We start from the raw sequence: 10,613 nt of genomic DNA, 5'->3' as shown, positions 1-10,613 counted from the left end.
GAACCCCAGAATTTGTACCTGGTTGATCAGAAGTACCGGTGGTAACATGGAGCTTGCAACTGGCATCTGAAGCTGGGCAGTCTTGTGGGACTGAGTCCTTTAATTTGTGGGATCTGATGTTAACTCCAGGTAGTGTCAGAATTTAATTGAGTTGTTGTATAGCCAGTTGGTTTTGGAGAATTGGAGAATTGCGTGGTGTCACCAGAAGTGGTGTCAGGAGTAGGATTTGCTTAAAAAAAAAAAAAAAAAAGAAAAGAAAAGAAGAAAAAGAAGTAGTATTTTCTAGCCAGGCCCTAGCTCGTGGAAACATGTGGTTTGGGAAAAGAGGATGAGAGGGTGGAGGAGAGGATGAGGAACCTTTGATTCCAGGGTGGCCATGGCCACATAGTCACCCAAAGCATGGAACAGCAGTTGTGCTATAATCAATTGCTAGAGGTAAAATTTACCAATGGAATTTAGAGGTAGATCCAACTCCTGGGGAATTGATTAATTGGATGCTTAAGGCAATGGAAACTAATATGAAAAAAGCAAACTATATAATCCTTTGGTTATTGTTACCTGTAATACCTAAAACGAAAGGAAGGGAGAGTGCTAGGTGAGACCTTGATGCTGGACCAACCTCAGATTTCTGTTGGTCTCAGTTTTTGCCACTAGTCTCAGATCTACCCCCAAAGGGAAACATTATGTGGGGAAAACAGAGTACCTTTAAGACTCTGGTCACAGGAAGATAGACCACATGGGAAGAGGACAAAACCAAGAAACTACTGAAATCAGGAGGTATAATATGAGAGAGTTGTTTTATTTTGTAGATTAGTATCATCAACTTTCTGAAGAACCTTTCCTGAAATGGACTCTGAGTGTGACTAATTTAGGGGTAGTATCTTTGTTTTTATATGCTTCAGAATGGAAGAGCATGTTTGGGTTGTTACAGGACCCATAGCTTTCTATGGAACAACCCAGATGGCTATACATGATCCAGATACACAGAGGGTTATTCCTGAGGAAATGGCTAGCCTGCTGGATTGGATAAAAGCTACTGTGAGGTCTGTTTACCCTGACAAGGGAGACTATAAACAATCCCTATAAATGCCAAGTGGAATGCCCTACCTCAAGCAGGTGATCTGCTTCATAAGCAAGCCATGTGGGACTGGCTTTATGATGACCCTGGCTTTATACTCACCCATTGAATATGCCTATTGCCCAGGTCATGGTAAACACTGTGGTTAAGCAGGCCACTTCTGCATGGGGCCTCCATGTAACTTTTTTGCTGCAAAATCAAGCAGCAGTCCAAGAAGTCTTAATCAAATTTGTTGTCTAAGCTTCCCCTCATGGGTCTTATAGATACTAATAAAAACATTAGATTAACTAGAGAACGGGGAGACACAAAGGGGATGGTCAAGGTCCATCTTGATGGACAGCAGGATGGATATCTTTAGATGGTTATTAAGAAGGGGACTTCAAATAGCCCCATTTCTCCTTAACTGTTACTGCTCTGTCTCTATCCTTCCTATGTAAGAGGACATTGATGACTCTTAGGGCTCAAATTCCATCTGTTCTCCAAGACCTTATCCCAGGAGGTCCTTTCCTTTGCTCACCTCCCATCTCCTTCACAACATCTTTCTTGCTCCCTCCCTCCTCGCTCATTTGCCCAGTTCCCTTTCTCACAGTGTTTCATATAGTTGCTTTTGGTGGCACCATCATTGCTGCGTATCACACACCCTTATCCTTCTGGGTAGGTGATCAGAAGCCCCTCTTCTCCTGACGTGGATGACATTATTCTTCAGGAATTAGATTCTGAGACAGAGATGAACGTACAAGAGATTTCTTAGGAAGTGCTCTTGGAATCCATAGCTGTGGAAGGAAGGGAAAGGTAGCAGGATTGGGCAGAGAGACAAGTTGAGCTTTGATGCTGTCTCAGTAGAGATCTCCCTATGGGAGTTCTGAAGCTGGGATGACCCTTCAGAATTGTCCTGAAATGGCGAGAGGGGGCTTCCTTCATTGGGGAAACTAGAGGGTAGCATAGACCTGTAGGGGGCTGATAGCGGATTGCTGAAGGCTTTCTGTTGAGAGCACTCCAAACACCTGGGAGAATGAGTCCTTCGTTCCTGAAGGGAAACCAGGCAACAATGACACTGTCCACCACAGTCTGTCCACTTCGTGTGCCACTTGGATCCATTTCTTCATATAAGGTCTAGGAGCAGCTCCTTCAACATTCTGGTGAGTTTCCCTTCATGACGGAAGCTTAGAAAATGAAAGCTAGTGGGAAGAATTACAGCTACTGTAGCTGGATCGGGACAGCCTACATCTCCTTTGTGTAGCGGCTGCCCTGCCTCCTCTGTTCTTGTAATCAGGATCCACTCTGTGGCCAAGATAGTGATGCCTCTTTTTGCCTGCTGGTCGCTTCACACAAGGAGCCCCAAGTTCCTGGGTGGCAGCCACACTCTGTCCCCTGTTGGACACATTTTCCCTATGGGAATCAAGGTCTCTAAACCGGTGGAGCCTAGAGTTGTAGGGGCAGGAAGTGCAAATTCCGCAGGTGGATTGCAGGAGTAATGGTAAGAAGGCCATTCCTGCTTCCTTCCTTGTTTCTGGACTCATGAGTTCTATCTGTTGGGCACAAAGCACTATATGAAGGTTGCTATTTTAAAGTGGACACTGCATGCTGGAAGATGGCATCCTGTCTTCTGTAGGTGTCACTTTCAAGTTTATGCTTTCGCTGTGCCTTCACCAGCCCATTCTGTCGCTGTATCAGGCTGGCGGTTTCTGGGTGATGTGATATGTAATGTGACCAGTGGGTCCCCTAGTCATGTGCTCACTTTACACCTCCTTTGCTAAAGACTGGGTCCTTGGTCTGTTGTGATGGCATCCCATGCCTGTTGTTCAGACACTGTAAGCTCTTGGAGCATGGTGATGGTTGAGTCTCAGTGGGCAGTAGAGGCAAAACCATGCATGAAATATGTATTTATTCCTGACAAAACAAATTGCTTCACCTTTTGGAGTAGAAGGAATCTAGTGTCGTCAACTTGCCATTAAGAGGCTAGCTGGTCTCTTCAAGGTATGGTGCCATATTGGAGATTTGGCTTCTGTTTTTGCTGCTAGCAGGTTAGACATTTGACATGTGTCAGAAACCTATATCAGCTTTGGTTAAGTGGGAGCCCACACTATTGGGCTTATGGTAATGGGTTTCTAATGATTATATGCTGCCCCCTAGCCTCTATTGTGGGTGGAAAGTCCTATCATGTCTATTGCTGTCCGCGAGCCCAGCTCAGCAGTGGTGTTTCCTACCATCAGCCTTGGCCTGTATAGGGGAGCCATTATGGACTTTCCTAGTGATGCTGGTGCCCCTCTTACTAAACATTCCTTATTACTTTGGAAAATTGTGTATCCCACGGAACACAGTTATTTCATGTTTTCCAACCTCACATAATATATCCATTCTTGACACCCACTTTCTGAGCCTTTTTAGTCTTTCTGTCAGTGATGGCGTTTCTGCCACACTTGGGGCAGGCCATCACTTTTTCCATGCTTTTAATTGCTGATGAATTATTTTAAACTTTTCATTACTTTTTTCTAGAGCATCACTTGAGCTTAACTACACTCAGTTCCCTTATTCTTGTAGTTATGATTTCCCTCATGTTTCTCAGAAGCCTGATGGCCTGACCCAGCCAGTGGCAGGCATACCATCCCAGTTCACTGGGGACTCTCAAACTCCACCTAACTGGCGCTGGCATCTTGGTTGGCTGGGTGGCGAGGGATCCAGCTCCAAAATCCCATCTTACCATCTGCTTTCTCGGAGCATCCTGGCACCAACTTCTACAGGTTGGGTGACCCAATAGCAGACCCTAAGATGGAGATGAACTTGCCTGAGGTTTATTAGGGAGTACTCTCAGGATTGCCACCTGTGAAGGAAAGGAAGCAAGTAGAATTGGGCAGAGGCAGAGGATGAACCTTGGTGCAGTCTCTACAGAGGCCTCAGCTGACCCTACAGTGAGTTCTGAGGCTGAGATGACCTTTCAGAAGTGTTCCAGGCTGAATCAAGGGGACTGGGCCTTTGTTCCCTCCCAAACCGATCAGTCATAGGATGCCTCAGGAAGAAGGTATGACCTTGGGTCAGGTAGCTTTCCTAGATGGAGGCTCCTGGGTGGGCACATCATTGAGGGCCATATTCCAGCAGCACACCTGGCAGCAGGGAGACTGTCTTTCATTCCTAAGAGGGAAACTGGGTGACCCATAGCAGTGTCCACTGCACTCCTGTTCCCAGGATCCTTAAGAAAGGGCACAGATACAATTCGAACATCCTCTGGCCTAAGAATTATTATGGGCAGAGCTCTGTGGGGCTAGGAGTGAGAGTGGCAAAAGCAACTTTATTCTTTCTTATATTCTCTGGATTTTAGAACCTCTGAAACCTATTTTGGAGGCTCTCAGGCTACTAGATGATGGGTAAAACTTGGGGAAGGGGAGAGGAGCCTAGTGTTTAAAGATCTAAGCTCACACAGCTCCTGCTTCCATAGCAAACTGGGTGCCAGGCTTGGAGAGTGATCGGCAGAGGGATAATATGGGCTGCCTGGTTGGGACAGAGAACTTCCTAATTAATTTGGGCTAATTGGATCAGGTACCTACTTAGGGTATGCTCCATTGTGTCAGGAAACGTGTTCACATTTTCTACAGCTAACCAGCCAACTCTCCGGCTGCCTGCGAAACTGCTAATTAAATCCATAATTCCCCACAGCAGCCTAGAACTGATAGAAAGAGGTCCCCCTCTTGTGGATTTTTTAGGGAGTACCAGAGACCTAGGAATCTATGAATTTAAGGGCATGGACCCTGAAGAAATGGAGTCTTCTGACAGGGAATTCCAACAGTGTGTCCAAAACCCTCAGTGGTAGGGACAGTGGCTGAGGGGATGGGCTTTAGATTCAGTCTCCTGTATTAGAATTCTGGCTCTGCCACTCAGTGGTTGTGTGACCTAGACAAAACACATCACTTTCTGAGCTTCGATTTCTTCCTAGATGACACAGAGATAATAATGGTACAAGGTTGTTGTGAGGATTCAATGAGATCCGGAGTGCTCAGAGCAGTATGTAGTGTGGAGGAAGTGTTTAGTATCTGATGCCCTCCTTTTAAACTACATCTCCCATCTGTATTGACCATCACTGATTTAATGAGTTCCAGCTCCCAGGACTCCCTGCTCCCCACACCCCATTCATAGGGTCTATTGCCAGGGGAGAGGAACTCACTGTGGTGAGGTGAAGGCCAAAGGAAAGAATGTGGGAAACTTTGAAAAAAGCCTTTCCCTGACTCACCTCCCTTAATGACCCATGGAAGATGTGGGGAGCATTGACTTAACAGATGGTGACTTGGCTCCTTTTATTGCCAGGCAGTCATACATTTATTCGCTCAAGACGTGCGCGCGCGCGCGCGCGCGTGCGCACACACACACACACACACACACACACACACACACACACACACTGATTTGTCTAAACAAAACCCTCACAGAATTCAGCGTCCCTAGAAAAGCCCTATAGTCATCTACTGTTATTCATGCAGGCTCACTCTCCCCACCCGAAATTCCTTATGAAAGGATTCTTTCAGTAACAACAATTCCCTTCAGAAGGGAGAGAGAGATTTTGCATCTAAGAGAAATATGATTTAGAAATTTCCCTCTATTGTTATACTAGTAACCAAGCAATTCTAATCAGTCCAATAAGAGCTTCCATGAGGGATGAATGGGGAGTTATGGGAGCAGAGAGGAGGCATGTCACCTGGAGGTGAGGGCCTTCATGCAGGTTCCCTAGGAAGTGAGTTATGTCTATACCAGGCCTGAACAGTGCCCAGGTGGGGTGAGACTAATGCCCCCGCAGAGGGAACTGCATACACAGTCGTGTGGCAGGGAAGGGCTGGCAAGTTTGGGAACTGAGGACGAAGACAGTATGACCACTCAAGCCCTGGTAGGGAGTTGGAGCGTGTGCAAGGCTGAGGCTGGAGACTGGCACTAGCACCTGAGGAGGAGGATTACATCAGAGTTTAGTCTTAATCCCCAAAGGAATGGGTGCGTTTCTTATTAATTTTGTTCATTTATCCATCCAGCCAGCCATTCACACTTAGAAGTCTATTCTGTGCCAGGTGTTGTGCTAGGGACCCTGAAACAGAGATGACCGTGCACCAGCACCTCCTGGGACAGCTCATGGACCTGTGGGAAGAAACAGACATGAAGCATAGACCTACAAGAAAGGGCTTTTGGTGACATGTTTACTTGGTACTGTAGGGGTCAAAGGAAGAAGTGGTTGATTCTTGCTGACCTGAGAGTAAAGGTTGATGGGGATGAGAGAAAAATTTTTCCAGGAGGCCAGTCTTGAAATATGAGTTAGTATTTGCCTGAAGGACAAGATTGGGAAGGGGTTTGTCCTTCGTTTTCAATGCTTGAGATGCACTAATGTTCTTTCAGAGTCTATACAACACGCTCCCGGCTTTCTCAGGGCCTTTGCACCTGCTGTTCCTTCTACCTAAAAATATCTTCCCTCTCCTTTCACTTAATTAGCTGCTACTCATTCTTTAGCTCAATTCTGATTTCCTTGGGGATGCTTTCCCTGATCTATTTTTCCTTTTTCTTCCTCTTTCCCCTTCCCCTCTTTCTCCTCCTCCTTCTTCATTCTCCACCATAGTTCTAATTGCAGTTGAAATTTTGTGTTTGTTTATGTGCTTATTTAATTAATTCCTGCCTTTCCAGTAGACTGTAGACTTCATGAGGGTGGGGACCATGTCTGGTTTTGCTCCCATTGTGTCCCCAGTACTCACCACAGTGTGTGCCAGTGCCTCCTTAAGATTGGTTGCTTGAATAAATTAGAAGTGAGAGTATAAGCAAGGGGCCAAAGGCATGAAGCACTATGCAAAAGGGGAAATTTCCAAAAGTTTAAGTGAAAGCTAGTTGTGAGAAGAGATGCAGGGAGGTAGGTAGGGCCTAGGTCTTGAAGAGTTTGTTTGCAAATCTGGGCAACTGAGTCATTAAAGGACTTTATTGGAGTTTGTCCTGATAGCCTATGGAGCTTTAGTGAGGAGAGCCAGAGAGATCAGCTGGTAATGGGTGAGGTTAGAGATGAATTCTGAAAGGTGGGATTGAAGAAGGGTGGTGTTCTGCAGGGGAAATAGATAGAAGAGGTACAAGAAAAGCAACATCCATAGAACCACCTTGAAGGGCTCTTAATACCTGCTGAGGGGCCACCTCAGATCTGTAAGTAAACAGATGAACAGAGGGAACACTTGAATTAAAGTCACCAAGGTTTCTTTCTGGAGTACGCATGTTAAGAGTTGCTGGCACAAGAAAAGGGATATAGCTTCCTCTGAGGCTGACAGTAGGGGTAGGAGAACAGAAAGCAGGATTTCAAAGTCAGGTGATCTGTCAGGAATCGGGGTCACACAGGCCCTGGTGACCTGCTTCCTTCCCCATCTGCCCAACTTCTTGTCTATCCAGTTTCAGCTTAGCCACTCCAGCACACACAGGGCACCCTCCCCGTGCTCCACCTACAGCATATTTATCCGGCACCCAACACTAGACAATTACTCAGTGGTTTCTCCACTGAGGCACCACGAGTGATGGGGCTTGGGCTGTGGGGCAAGACTCAGTGACTCCATTTTATCCCCATTCCCTGGCATGGTGCCTGGGGCATGGTAAAGGCTCACTGTCACTGTTTATTTGTTCAAAGAGAAAGGAGTGGTTTTCTTGTATCTAATCTAATAATTTTATATACACACCCCCTCCCACCCCCCAGTAAAAAGTCATTCCCCTGAAGAAATCTTTTCAACTGTGTTTCTTGGAAGCTTAGCTTCCTTGAGGGGAAGTTTGAAATAAAACTTTAACCCTTGCTTGAAATCAACTTGTCTAAGTTGCGTTAACAAAGCCCTTGCTTTGCTTTATGTGAGTAATAACACCCACGCTGTTTTGTTACATCAGTGTGAGGACTACACCCCAATAAAGTGTTTTATTTATTTATTTTTTTAAGATCTTATTTATTTATTTGACAGAGAGAGACACAATGAGAAAGGGAACACAGCAGGGGGACTGGGAGAGGGAGAAGCAGGCTTCCCATTGAGCAGGGAGCCCCATGTGGGGCTCGATCCCAGGACCCTGGGATCATGACCTGAGCTGGAAGCAGACGCTTAACGACTGAGCCACCCAGGCAACCCTAAAGTGTTTCATTTTAAAAGCCGGTTTTCTTAAAACCAGAAAAGTAGTGTCTGCATATCATAAAAATTTTTTTCAAGTACTTAAAGGGTATGTTTTCTTTTTTTTTTAAGATTTTATTTATTTGAGAGAGAGGGCACGAGCAGGGGGAGGGGCAGAGGGAGAGGGAGAAGCAGACTCCCTACTCAGTGGCGAGCCCAGTGCAGGCTCAATCCCAGGACCCAGAGATCACGACCTGAGCTGAAGTTAGCAGAAGTCAGATGCCCACTGACTGAGCCACCCAGATGCCCCAAAGGGTATGCTTTAAATAGAGAATGCTTCTTCCTACCCCCAAACTCCTGAACCTTTCTCTGGAGAGAAACATAACTTCTTTTTTTGTGTGTGTTTTTAGAATGTTTCTGTTATGTGTGTGTGTGTGTGTGTGTGTGTGTGTGTGTGTGTGTATGATAGAATGTTGAATGGGACTTCTGATGCCTCAATATTTTGATCAAAGCTCTAAGGTTAGACTATATATATATACCCAAAGCATTACTTAAAAGTTGGCTGAATAGGGACATCTGGGTGGCTCAGTCGGTTAAGTGTCCAACTCTTGATCACAGCTCAGGTCTTGATCTCACGGTCATGGGTGCAAACCCCACGTTGTACTCCATGGTGGATGCGGAGTCTACTTAAAAAAAAAAGGTGACTGAACAGATCTTTGACTCTCATCCTAACATCCACCTTTGGTCTATATAAAAGAAGTCTAAAAATTCTATGACATTTAAAGCACAGGGGCAAGTGCTATGATTTTTCTAAGTGTGTGTATGTTTGTGTACATGTTTGGGGGGCCTGGGGGTACGCTGCTAAGAAAACCACTAAGAGTGCTTGGGAATTTGGTATCTTTCTTGGGGAGAAAGGCTTGGGAAGTTGCAGAAACGTGTACCCAACACAATCCCAGTATAGCTACCAGAGCAAAGTATGGTGAGACAGTTCTTAGAAGAGCTTCATATGTGACATGGACTCTGTTGCTTCCTTTCCACCTGCCTAAGTTTCAGGTGGAGGCCGACTGGAGTAGCCCTCAGTGTTAGAGCGAGGAGAGAAGGCAGCAGTGGGGTAGTCTGTGTGCTCAGAGTATGATGTGTCTAAGTCAAGTGAAGATCAAAGAAGAGAGCTGAACGTGAAGGAACCTTGTCCCAGGGGGTACTTGGTACTGGCAATAAGAGACTATGGAGTATACTTCGGTGGAGAGGAACTGAGGAGACGGGGACTCAGGAGATTAGCTGGAGGGTGCATACCCCTTCCTGCCCACTTCTTCCCCAGCCCCCAAGTCAGGGAACCGTACATCATCCATATCTGTACAGGGCCTCAGAGATCCACACATGTCCCCAGGAGAGAGGCAAATGTAGACACTTCTATACCTCTATACTCTCCAGAGCTCAGTTCTAACAGGCCATTGCCACACGTATAAACTCACACCCAAACACCCCATGTGGACTCCGGAGGAGGCAGTTGCCAGAGGTGAAGGAGGGTGGATGGGAAATGAAAGCACTGTTCACATCTCCTTTTATTAGTACAAGTTCCCAAGCCACAGAGCTAGCTCGAATTGGAAGTGCAGGGCTGGTGAGAGTGAATTGGAAGTGTTTCTGTTTTGATTTAGGCAGGACTGAATCATTTTAATGCACAGACGTGAGCTTAGTTGTAATGATCAACTTGAAACCGTTTTTCTATCTGAAAGTGACTGTCCATCTGTGGGATTAGCTCGAGACATCATGGGAGGGGTGGTGTGAGAAGGGGTTTCAGTACAGCATGTATGAAGGCTGTGTTCAGAAAGAAAGCTGAGGAATATTTGTGCTTCACTGAATTCAGTTCACTAAGTAAATCCATTACATCTGAATTTATAGGCTGTCATGCAAAATACACAAAGGAGAAAACAGTACATTGTTTCTTTTGCTTAGCAAAGTATCTTTTTCATATCAACTGGCAGAGAGCTAACTTCTGGAGAGTTCGAGGGAGCCAGTGAATCACATGGGCTCCTCACTGGATTCTGAATGGAGGGTAAATGCCCAGAGACATATGAGGATTGAGGGGTACCATTTGCTTCAACCTGGTACTGTACTGGAGAAGGATGCTTGGGCCTGAGGCCAGAGCGAGACCTTCCCACTAGATTTAGACTCTGGGATGGGTCCTCATCCAGGATCATAGCCTGGCACCTGGCCCATCTACCTGGGAGAGGAGAGCAACACAGTTTCATTACTGTCTCTCAAATAATAATATCCAAACTTTTTATTTACAAATCCCTATGATTTTTGATGCACTCATCCTCAAATGTTCCTTCATTTACAAATTACGTAATAAATTTACAGTCAGACTGTTTTTCTTTAGCAACTTATTAAAATATAAATAAATAACAGCTCTAATTATCTAATGTTTTATCCTTGCACCTGAGTGGATTGGG

This window comes from Zalophus californianus, chromosome 11, assembly GCF_009762305.2.
Source record: "Zalophus californianus isolate mZalCal1 chromosome 11, mZalCal1.pri.v2, whole genome shotgun sequence".
NCBI lineage: Eukaryota > Metazoa > Chordata > Mammalia > Carnivora > Otariidae > Zalophus > Zalophus californianus.
This window is presented reverse-complemented; position numbering follows the sequence as displayed.